Genomic DNA, 12,246 nt, shown 5'->3' on the forward strand with positions numbered 1-12,246 from the left:
GTGCAAGGTGTCGAAACACCTCTCGTTACACAAAAATCCAAAATCCATATAGGATCTTTCTATCCTCATAATTAGATCCTTATGGATGATTATCAATCAAATCAGAGACCTAAATAGAATTATTCGTATGCCTTAATACGTATATTACGATTCAATAAGGATAAATCCGTATTCCTATTAAGATCTTTCTATCTCCATAGTTAGATTCTTATGTTTAAAGTGCCAAACGAAATCCACGAATTGGATTCCTGGTGTGCTTTAAATATATGTGCCTAAATATAACAAATTAATAATCAAGTTAATAAATTATGTGCTTATGTGCTTATGTGTTTTCTTATATGTTTTGTGTGATCCATCCAAATCCTCATAAAATCTTCCATATCTTATATGAGGGATTCATAGTAGGATATCCAAAAGTACTATCTTAAATCCTTAATGTGTAACATCCGTTAAAATGGATTTCTAAAATCCGACCCGTTTTGATATTCGGACCCTAATACTAACCCTTGAAACACGAAATTTTTCTTTTTCGCATGAACGTCGAAAGATTTTTTCTAAATATCAATATGGTTATTTATTTATTAGTTTAATAAATCAAATTAAATAAATTTACAAATAATTATAAGATTTAGTAAATAAACAAGTTAACAAGGTTAAGTTAATAAACTATTATTTCTCTAAATAATTAAATTAATAAAAAAAAGTTAAATTAATTAAATAAATTTATTAATAAACAAATCATAAGATTTTTATAATAAAAGTTTAAATTTTAATTAACCAAATTAATCTAGTTAGTTATTAAAGTTAAAAAGGTTAATTGAACTAATAACTAAGTTAAATAGACATGCCACATCCAACTATATTAGTAAGCATATAAATTTTATATACAAACAGAAGTTCAAAACCATTTCATTATACCGCCAAATCGATTTCAACAACAACGTAACCTTCCTTTTTCATGATCGGAGCAAAGTCAACAACCAGATTCAATCAAGATCAATCATTTCCTTCTCTTGATTGATTGCCAATCAATCACGAGTCATTTCCGAAATTACGAGATCGTTTCCATATTCCTTGCGAGACCCATAGCTTATAAATACCGGACCTTGTCACCACCTCGAAACCACACCCTTCTTCAAACCCACTCGCACTTTTTATTCCTTCCTCACTGTTTCGAAGATCGCCGGAGTTCAAGTTTTGGCCGGATAAGGAAGCTCACGCCGAAGAACTCACCACTTGCCGGAGTTGCGAGGACGATTCGGAGATCACACCGGGGACTCGACTCGACTCGTTACCACCGGCAACACGCCGGAGAGACTACAGCCTGCCGGAGTTGTGAAAACGTCACTGGAGCACAAGTCGAAACACGTATCTCGTTTTGTCGGTATACCTCGTTTCTATTTCGTTTGTTAACCACCTGATTATTTTTGCAAACACTTATGACCATATACAATGTTTAACCCACTAAATCTATGTATATAAACATACAGTCGAATGGTTTTTTATAAACAAGGAAGATGATATTCTCTTAAGTACATAAATGAAATAATCATTTTCTTATTTTAATGCTTTCAAATTGAAACTTTGAGTTTTTATTATCCAACTGTACGTACCGCTTTTTCTTAAAGGAGATGATGTATACTTATGGTCATAACCATTATCAAAGATTTAAAGAAAATAAAGATCTAAATTTTCCAAATAGTTATGGTTATGTTCGATTGTGTAAAAAGAGATAAAAGAAGGTGACTTTTATTTTCCCATGCATTATAGCTAATTATATAATATATATCTTTTTAGTAATAAAAATAATCCCATTTTCTTTATTACTAAAACATGACATTTTTCTAGTGATCGTTTCTTTGAGACTAGACATATTTTTCTCGTTAAATTATTTTGTGTAAACCAATTAGTAGCATTAACGCAAGTGTGTTAAAAATATTTCCACACCAGATGTATCAACTCACTAGAATTGAATATTGCGGACATAATTGAAAAGATTTGCCACACTTGTTCCACTCGTATGGGTTATTGACGATTTCGCTTTCACAACTAAGGCTAGTTTCATTCGTTGAAGCTTCCCAATCTTACTCGTGCGTTATTACAAGAAATCGCAACGCAATCAATGTGAGTATACATGACCCATTTTCGTTTTACACTTTTGGGTGCAATATGTATTACATATCAAACATCACAACACATTAAACATTTTATGCACACTCATTCCATATTCTATGTGACACACTCTATTCATGTTAGACATGTTATGCTACTGTAAACACCTAATGACTATGTGTTCATTAACTTCGTACAAGCCTCCCCTAACAATGGTAGCGCTATAGGTTGAGAAACGCCCCTCCTGTTCTACGAGCAGGTATTGTTAGGTTAAACTATGTCAACCTACTCAAACTCGTTTGGGTACACTTTAATTGCGTTAAACTTTGGTTTGGACACATAGAGTAACATCGTTTCGAGTATATACTGTCAATATGGTATGGTATTTCACATTTGGAATTGAGTAAACATTTTAAACATGTATATACTATGTATGAAAACTTGTATACTCGCCAACATGTTTTTGTTGACATTATTTTAATACATATTGCAGGTTGAAAGTACAAGATTCAAGAATCAAGCTAGGATGAACTCTAGAAACCCACATAACATTTGAATTATTGTTGAACGATATGTTGTATTGTTTGGAACTATGTATTTCACTTTAGAGTTTATGAAATGAATTAAATAAATTATTGTCACATTTAGTGTTATGTTGTTTTGAGCAATTTGTTCGTCTCATCCCGATGTTTCCGCCATCGGTTGGGGTGTGACAGATTGGTATCAGAGCCATAACTATAGGGAATTAGGTAGGATTGCCTTACTTTTTCCTAGTCTATAGTAGGAGTACTCTGATACCAGATTGGTATCAGAGCCATAACTATAGGGAATTAGGAATGCCTTGCCTAGTCTATAGTTTAGGAGCTTTTTCACTATGTGTTCTTAAAACAACTTCCCTTCTATCTTATTTGCTTCCCTCTACCTTCTTTTGGACTCTTAATATACATGTCACACCCCAACCAATGGCGGAAATATCGGGATGAGACGAAGTGTGAAGATTGCTCGAGACATCATAACACTATTTGTGACAATAATTTAATAATCCAAGTTTCATTTCATAACTTCAACTAGTCAACATTACAAGAAATTCCAAATACAACAAGTTTAACCAATACAACATGATAACATAACAAAATTTGATACAACATATTCAACCCTAACGTCTATATGTGTATCTAGGCATCAACGCTACTTCTTTTATAGCATCATCATCAACCTGTAACATGTTTAAAATACAATTCAATGCAAAAGCAAAGGCGAGTATACAAGTTTGGTACGTACATAGCATAAGATAAAAAGTGTGAACAATTCCTCATGGCAAGCATATGATTCAAGATAAACATTAAATATGGCATGTGTCTAACATATCAAACCAAGAAAACGCAATATGCTCAAGACATAACCTCAAGTTTACGGGCGGGTCGTTAATCCTATAGCGCTACATATGTCAAGGTTTGGCTCGTACGAAGTTAATGATAAGTTCAACACATAAGAATCACCCAAATTTAAAGTATCAAGTCATCACATATACAAGCATGTTATAGGAATGTTCATGTGTTTAGACAAAAGTTCATGTGTAAGTTTCAATAGGTAAACATGTTACACCCCAAAAGTGGTAAAAGTAAAAAGGGGGAAAGTACGAGTATACTCACAAAATTGCTTTGCGATTTCTTGAAAGTAACGCACAAGTAAGGATTGAGAATTCCAAGAGAATGAACGAGAGCGATTAACCTAGGTATGAAATACCACATGAGATGCGATTACTAAAAGTCTAAATAAATATCCTAATTTTTTTTTATGAATTGCACATTAGGTGTTTATGTTAATAAAATAAAATGAAAACGCTATTTATTCACGTTGTTAGTGGTTTTAAGGGTTAAGTTTTAAGAGAAAAAGGAACGAAAAGTAAGAAATATTAACTAATAATATTCATATTTGAATAAGAGTTTTATTTAAAAAAATGATTATATATAAAGATAAAATCCAAAAAAAGAATGGGCCAAAACTGAAGACACCAACATATATGATCACACAAACAACGAAAGAACTGAAGACACCAACAATCGCAATTGATAATATAAACAATGTCATTAAAGTTCATCAAGGTCAACTTCAAAGCTACAAAAATCACTAGCACGATTTATCAAACAGTTTCTAATATAAAATCTAATTTATTCTTTTTTTTTCTAATTACTTATGAACTGAGACAAAAAGGTATAGCATGATTTTTTTTTAAAGTGTATTACAGATTTTCATTATATAACTAATCCAACTTGAATGGGTTTATAATTTATATAAACTCATGTGACCACTTTATACATATTTTTACATTACACTAACAATTTTCTAGAATAAAACAAAATGAGTAGTAATGAACATAACAGTGGGTTATCTTTTTCATTTAAAAAGAACATTCGAACAGAGTCATGAAACTAAAGCTCAGTTCAATATTTAATATACCCCTTTCTTGTATAATTCTGAAAAAGAACGAAAAGAAGGAATTGAAACAACAGAACTCCCTTTTTGTTATTTAGCTCATGATAAAAGCTATCACAATATATTAAGACTTTAAAAAAAAAAGTTACAAGATACTGAATTTATTTTGGGTTTCTTATTCCCGTTCTTCGTTTAACAAACTCGGAACCGACACCGGCAATAAGAACAACCAACAAAAGAAGTAAGACCCAGATCGACATTCCACTGTTTATGTTTATATTTAACATTCAAAGCGGCAAATATATAAATCAAATAGAACGGTTGGAACGAAAGGAAAAAGTATACCGAAACAAAAGCTTGCGGTTCCCGGCGACGTCTTCGTGGTTTGCCGCTGTCGTGTATCGGGAAGAGAGGGAAAGACGAGCTGTGGGAGTGGTTTGTTGGGAGAGGAACCTGTTGCCGCCGCTGTCGTTAAGCCGCCGCCGCCGCCACCAACAGTGGTGTCGGGCGCTGGCTGAAGAGACCAGTGGAGGTGGTTTGTTCAGGTGCGAGCTTGAAAGAGGGAGGAGGAGGGTGATGGTGATGGTGGTGCTTAATCGGAGTGAAGAAGGGGGGTCACCGGAGCTCGCCGGACTTCGGCTCCAGTTGCCGGAGTGTAGGGAGATCGAGAGAGAGGCAGAAGGGTGTGTCTGTGTGAGAGAAGAAGGGAGAATAAACCCTTTTATAGCTAGGGTTTATTATGAGTTGGGCTCAAAGCCCACTAGTCTGTTTCTTGCGTTTTAAACGGCCCGATTGCGTCTACGAGACCTGTTTCGAACGTCGTGAAATGTTGTAGGATATCATTTTAGGATAAAAAAAAATAATACGTAAATGGTGACGGAAATCGATGTATGATGCGTTCGTTGGTCGGTTGCGTTAAAAGCATGTAAAAATGCTTCGTTTGTCGTTTTTAATCCGTTTTTCGATCCGATTTCGACTGTGGATATTAAAATAGAAAGTGAATACGAATTTTCTAAAAAAAATAGAATTGCAGAAATACGAGGCGTTACAGTCTCCCCTCCTTTAGGAAATTTCGTCCCGAAATTTATTTAATAGGAAGACCTTTAAAAAATTACTTTTTAAAAAAAAATCGAATTTCGAAGTTCGGAGTGCGATATTGTCATTTATAATCGAGTACCAAGCGTTTCGAAGTGCGTTTGACATAATGCGAGGAATAGATTATGAGTGATCAAAGTTTGTATTCAATGAGGTATGGGGAAACACCGAATTTCTCATGGCACGTTTTTACGAAAGTTTGGTAATATGGTAGAAACACTTATATATAGGAAGTACCAGCGGCGTATCCACCATGTTTTGACCTTGTTACGTCTGTTTCGTTATTCATGTCATGTTACGTTCTGTGTCTTACTATACACAGTAGTACACTCTATGATTCTCATGCGCCTATCACTATAATCCCGTGTGCACCCGCGATTATTTTGATCGTCGCATGATCTGCATAGCTTGTACTAGTTATGTATGAATTAGGGTGTACATAAATTAAAAAAAAAATTAAGAATGTGTATGTGTAAGAATGTAGTATATAAGCAAGTCCATGCTTAAGTATGTAAAGGACCCACGCAAGCGAATCCCTCGGATTACGCTCGTGTATAGGTACGAATGTATGAATCATGTGTATGAATGAAAACCCGAGCATAAGTATAAGTTTAATATGAATATGCACGTAAGTATGGGTATCAACATAAAACGTACGAGTAGTATGAGTATACGTATAAGCATGAAACGTATAAATATAAGTATAAGCATAAAACACCTGAGTATACGTATGAATACGATTATAAGTATGAGCACAAAATGTATTGTTATGAATATGAGCGTGAGTGAAAGTATGAATACTAATGATTTCGTATATAGTATTAATTGAAACGTAAACAAGTTAAGCATGTAAAAGTGTTCAAAAGGTTGAGCATGTAAATACGAATGATATAACTGAAATTTTCGCGATGCAACGACTAAAACGTGTATGATGATATGCATGTATAGTTGTTTAAATGAAACATTGAGTTTATCGAATCAAAATTAGGTTGACCTTAGTTGGAAGGGTAGAATATAGTTGTGTATGTAAGAGGATATAAAGTACTAATTGGTTAAGCATAATGTATTTTTGTAATGATTGAAACGCTACTTTTGTTAAAAAAAAATTCATGTAAGTAAAAGATTGTCGGTTCCCATGAAGACTTCTTGCCCACGTGTTTTGTAAATTGGTGTAGGAAAAAGGTTTTCGATAAAAAGTAAGTTCGTTTCATCAAATACGAAATTATGAATTTAGGAGGTTCTTGTGAAAACTGGGATCTTTAGAAGGGAAATTTAGCAAAAGGACTTAGAAATAAAAATAAAATAACAATTGATTTGTTGGTGTGGGAAAGGGAATTTGGTAAAACAATCATATAACTTCTATAAGATCTTATATGTATTCGGGAAAGGTTGGTTGGATTTTGATTAAAAGTAGAAGGTGGGCGTGTTTTAGTGATTAAGTGGAATATAAAGTTCATGGGCAAGAGTTTCATTGAACCGATTAAATTGATAGGTAGCATTTCGTAAGGTTTTGAAGTTCGAGCAATAAAACGTTTTAAGACATGATTATGAATTTCGCGTATATGAGTTGAGTGAAAATAGATTGTAGAATAAAAAGTACGTTTGATAAAACAATGTATTTCGAAATCTGTATGAGTGGGTATTTTTAAATAACAATTAACAATTTGGGTATAAAGTATGATCGAGTTTGCATAATAAGATATTTCGAAAGAGAAGTTTTGGTAACGGTCACCTAAGTAAGGGAATCACCCCTAACTCGTTGGTGAGGTCGTTTTAAGGAAAAGGGAGTGGAGCTAATCGTCAAGGTAAGGAAGTCACTCCCATCTCGATGATAATCCACTTGTCGTTACAAGGAAAACGAATTTAAATTATATGAAATCATGCATACGTATAAATGTATGGAAAAGGTTCAATATGTTGTGTGTGTGAAAAGAGAAATCGAAAGTAAACTCGAGTTTGAAAGATTGCATCGTATAAATAAATAATAGAAACACATGTTTAACCAAAGTTTGGAGTGTTCCAAAACGGAACTTTGACTAACCAAAGTGGTCGAAAAGTCTTTTGAATTTGAGGAGCATGCTTTGGCCTAATAGGTAAAATACTCTCGCCGACAAGTCGGTTAACGGTATTTACCCTTCCGGTTACTACATGTCCCAAATCAATCGAAATTTCGAGACTTGGCGGGATAAAAAAAATATCAAGGAGTGGAACTAGTCGCCAAGGTGCGGGTTTCACCCCTAACTTGACGGTTTCGTATCCTAAGTGTGGTTGGTACTTGTCGGGTCGAAATTTAGTTTCGACATGTTGACAAGGGTCCACTAGAATTTAAAATTTGAGATTTACCATTAAGATGTGGATTTCACTCCTAGCTTAATGGCGATATCTCGTGTAAAAAGAAGAATATATAGATTGAGCGTCGTTCACCAAATTGTGGGTTTCACGCCTATTTTGGTGAATTCGTCCCATTTGTATAATGTGAGGGTTTACGGATTTAGAATAGTCAAGTAAGATGCATGAGGAAAAGTGTATGTCAAAAGAATACATAAACAAGTTTAAACATATAAGAAAGCATATCAACAATGGTACATAAAGAATAAAGAATGAAACAATAAAACAAGTATTAACACATAGAGAAATAGGTCAAGAATAATACGTAAAGGATCGAACAACGAAACAAGTATTAACACATGAAAAGACAAGCATTAATGCATAAGAATAACATGTCGAATATTACCCACGAGTGACATACATGTTTAAAAGAGCATAAATAAGAAACAAATAAAGTATCATGTAGTAGTTCAAGCAAAACATACGAATAAGGCTCTAAAACTATAGACTAGGTAAAAGCATTCCTACTTTTCCTAATTCCCTATAGTTATGGCTCTGATACCAATCTGTCACACCCCAACCAATGGCGGAAATATCGGGATGAGACGAAGTGTGAAGATTGCTCGAGACATCATAACACTATTTGTGACAATAATTTAATAATCCAAGTTTCATTTCATAACTTCAACTAGTCAACATTACAAGAAATTCCAAATACAACAAGTTTAACCAATACAACATGATAACATAACAAAATTTGATACAACATATTCAACCCTAACGTCTATATGTGTATCTAGGCATCAACGCTACTTCTTTTATAGCATCATCATCAACCTGTAACATGTTTAAAATACAATTCAATGCAAAAGCAAAGGCGAGTATACAAGTTTGGTACGTACATAGCATAAGATAAAAAGTGTGAACAATTCCTCATGGCAAGCATATGATTCAAGATAAACATTAAATATGGCATGTGTCTAACATATCAAACCAAGAAAACGCAATATGCTCAAGACATAACCTCAAGTTTACGGGCGGGTCGTTAATCCTATAGCGCTACATATGTCAAGGTTTGGCTCGTACGAAGTTAATGATAAGTTCAACACATAAGAATCACCCAAATTTAAAGTATCAAGTCATCACATATACAAGCATGTTATAGGAATGTTCATGTGTTTAGACAAAAGTTCATGTGTAAGTTTCAATAGGTAAACATGTTACACCCCAAAAGTGGTAAAAGTAAAAAGGGGGAAAGTACGAGTATACTCACAAAATTGCTTTGCGATTTCTTGAAAGTAACGCACAAGTAAGGATTGAGAATTCCAAGAGAATGAACGAGAGCGATTAACCTAGGTATGAAATACCACATGAGATGCGATTACTAAAAGTCTAAATAAATATCCTAATTTTTTTTTTATGAATTGCACATTAGGTGTTTATGTTAATAAAATAAAATGAAAACGCTATTTATTCACGTTGTTAGTGGTTTTAAGGGTTAAGTTTTAAGAGAAAAAGGAACGAAAAGTAAGAAATATTAACTAATAATATTCATATTTGAATAAGAGTTTTATTTAAAAAAATGATTATATATAAAGATAAAATCCAAAAAAGAATGGGCCAAAACTGAAGACACCAACATATATGATCACACAAACAACGAAAGAACTGAAGACACCAACAATCGCAATTGATAATATAAACAATGTCATTAAAGTTCATCAAGGTCAACTTCAAAGCTACAAAAATCACTAGCACGATTTATCAAACAGTTTCTAACATAAAATCTAATTTATTCTTTTTTTTTCTAATTACTTATGAACTGAGACAAAAAGGTATAGCATGATTTTTTTTAAAGTGTATTACAGATTTTCATTATATAACTAATCCAACTTGAATGGGTTTATAATTTATATAAACTCATGTGACCACTTTATACATATTTTTACATTACACTAACAATTTTCTAGAATAAAACAAAATGAGTAGTAATGAACATAACAGTGGGTTATCTTTTTCATTTAAAAAGAACATTCGAACAGAGTCATGAAACTAAAGCTCAGTTCAATATTTAATATACCCCTTTCTTGTATAATTCTGAAAAAGAACGAAAAGAAGGAATTGAAACAACAGAACTCCCTTTTTGTTATTTAGCTCATGATAAAAGCTATCACAATATATTAAGACTTTAAAAAAAAAAAAAGTTACAAGATACTGAATTTATTTTGGGTTTCTTATTCCCGTTCTTCGTTTAACAAACTCGGAACCGACACCGGCAATAAGAACAACCAACAAAAGAAGTAAGACCCAGATCGACATTCCACTGTTTATGTTTATATTTAACATTCAAAGCGGCAAATATATAAATCAAATAGAACGGTTGGAACGAAAGGAAAAAGTATACCGAAACAAAAGCTTGCGGTTCCCGGCGACGTCTTCGTGGTTTGCCGCTGTCGTGTATCGGGAAGAGAGGGAAAGACGAGCTGTGGGAGTGGTTTGTTGGGAGAGGAACCTGTTGCCGCCGCTGTCGTTAAGCCGCCGCCGCCGCCACCAACAGTGGTGTCGGGCGCTGGCTGAAGAGACCAGTGGAGGTGGTTTGTTCAGGTGCGAGCTTGAAAGAGGGAGGAGGAGGGTGATGGTGATGGTGGTGCTTAATCGGAGTGAAGAAGGGGGGTCACCGGAGCTCGCCGGACTTCGGCTCCAGTTGCCGGAGTGTAGGGAGATCGAGAGAGAGGCAGAAGGGTGTGTCTGTGTGAGAGAAGAAGGGAGAATAAACCCTTTTATAGCTAGGGTTTATTATGAGTTGGGCTCAAAGCCCACTAGTCTGTTTCTTGCGTTTTAAACGGCCCGATTGCGTCTACGAGACCTGTTTCGAACGTCGTGAAATGTTGTAGGATATCATTTTAGGATAAAAAAAATAATACGTAAATGGTGACGGAAATCGATGTATGATGCGTTCGTTGGTCGGTTGCGTTAAAAGCATGTAAAAATGCTTCGTTTGTCGTTTTTAATCCGTTTTTCGATCCGATTTCGACTGTGGATATTAAAATAGAAAGTGAATACGAATTTTCTAAAAAAAATAGAATTGCAGAAATACGAGGCGTTACAATACATGCCTTTCCTAAGGCTAACACAATACACACTTGGAGGCTTTGAAGACACTCTTACAACACAATCGAAATGATTCATCAAGATAGGGGTGATTCCCACACTTGGTGAGGATTTTCACTCAGCTATACTTTGATTTTTTTGCATGAAATCTACCCTCAAGTTAGGAGTGATATCCAAACCTTGAAGGGAGTTTTCCATTTCATATTCTAGTGGACCCTTATCTTTTGATAAGTACCAACCACGTTAGGGTACGATGTTATCAAGTTAGAGGTGATACTCGCATCTTGTTAACTAGTCCCATTCCTCGATTTTCGCTCTCGCCAAAGTCTCGATTTCCCAATCGATTAAGGACGTGTAGTAACTGGAAGGGTTAGGTACCGGTAGTCGGGACGTCCTGTCTAGGCTTGGCATTCGTATAAATCCATTAAGGACCCGTTGCCTACCTGGGGACCATCGATGAGAGTACTAATACCTATTAGGCCAAAGCACGTTTCCTTAATTCGAGAAGGTCTTCGATTCACTTTGGAAGTGTCATATGTTACGTTCCGTGACAATCCATGTTTTATGTTAAACCTCTTTTATGTTATCTCAATTTCTATGTGATTTTACATTGAGCGTTGTCTTCATTTCAATCTAGGAAGCCACAATTTACACTATTGTCGCAATCTAAAACAATTAATGATACTCTTTCGTAAACAAATTAAATTTATTATGCTTTTATTATACATGTTATTCATTCATGTCATTCTATGTGAAACAATGTGCTACATGTTACATACATTAAACAAATTTTTTTTTCTCAAAATAATCATTATGATCAAAATCTCACCTATTCTCTCGTTTGAATCTTTAAAGGTCTTACCCTTAGATTTCGAGGACGAAATCTCCTAAAGTAGGGGAGACTGTAACATCCGTTAAAATGGATTTCTAAAATCCGACCCGTTTTGATATTCGGACCCTAATACTAACCCTTGAAACACGAATTTTTTCTTTTTCGCATGAACGTCGAAAGATTTTTTCTAAATATCAATATGGTTATTTATTTATTAGTTTAATAAATCAAATTAAATAAATTTACAAATAATTATAAGATTTAGTAAATAAACAAGTTAACAAGGTTAAGTTAATAAACTATTATTTCTCTAAATAATTAAATTAATAAAA

The 12,246-nt window shown here is 34.2% G+C and overlaps 2 long non-coding RNA genes across 3 annotated transcripts; both read right to left on the reverse strand.

The window, feature by feature from the left end:
* Positions 1 to 872: 872 nt before the first annotated feature.
* On the reverse strand, positions 873 to 5,252 carry LOC118480527. Of its 2 annotated transcripts, none has more exons than XR_004863131.1 (3): positions 4,894 to 5,252; positions 3,765 to 3,843; positions 873 to 1,417 (listed from the first exon to the last, which is right to left on the reverse strand). It is a non-coding gene; the product is annotated as an uncharacterized LOC118480527 (long non-coding RNA). The 2 variants fall into 2 exon arrangements; XR_004863130.1 differs by lacking the exon at positions 873 to 1,417 and adding an exon at positions 3,287 to 3,328.
* A 3,514-nt stretch (positions 5,253 to 8,766) lies between these two features.
* LOC118480528 lies at positions 8,767 to 10,733 on the reverse strand. Its single transcript, XR_004863132.1, has 3 exons — positions 10,376 to 10,733; positions 9,245 to 9,323; positions 8,767 to 8,808 (listed from the first exon to the last, which is right to left on the reverse strand). It is a non-coding gene; the product is annotated as an uncharacterized LOC118480528 (long non-coding RNA).
* Positions 10,734 to 12,246: the final 1,513 nt, after the last annotated feature.

This window comes from Helianthus annuus, chromosome 7 (genome assembly GCF_002127325.2).
Source record: "Helianthus annuus cultivar XRQ/B chromosome 7, HanXRQr2.0-SUNRISE, whole genome shotgun sequence".
Lineage (NCBI taxonomy): Eukaryota > Viridiplantae > Streptophyta > Magnoliopsida > Asterales > Asteraceae > Helianthus > Helianthus annuus.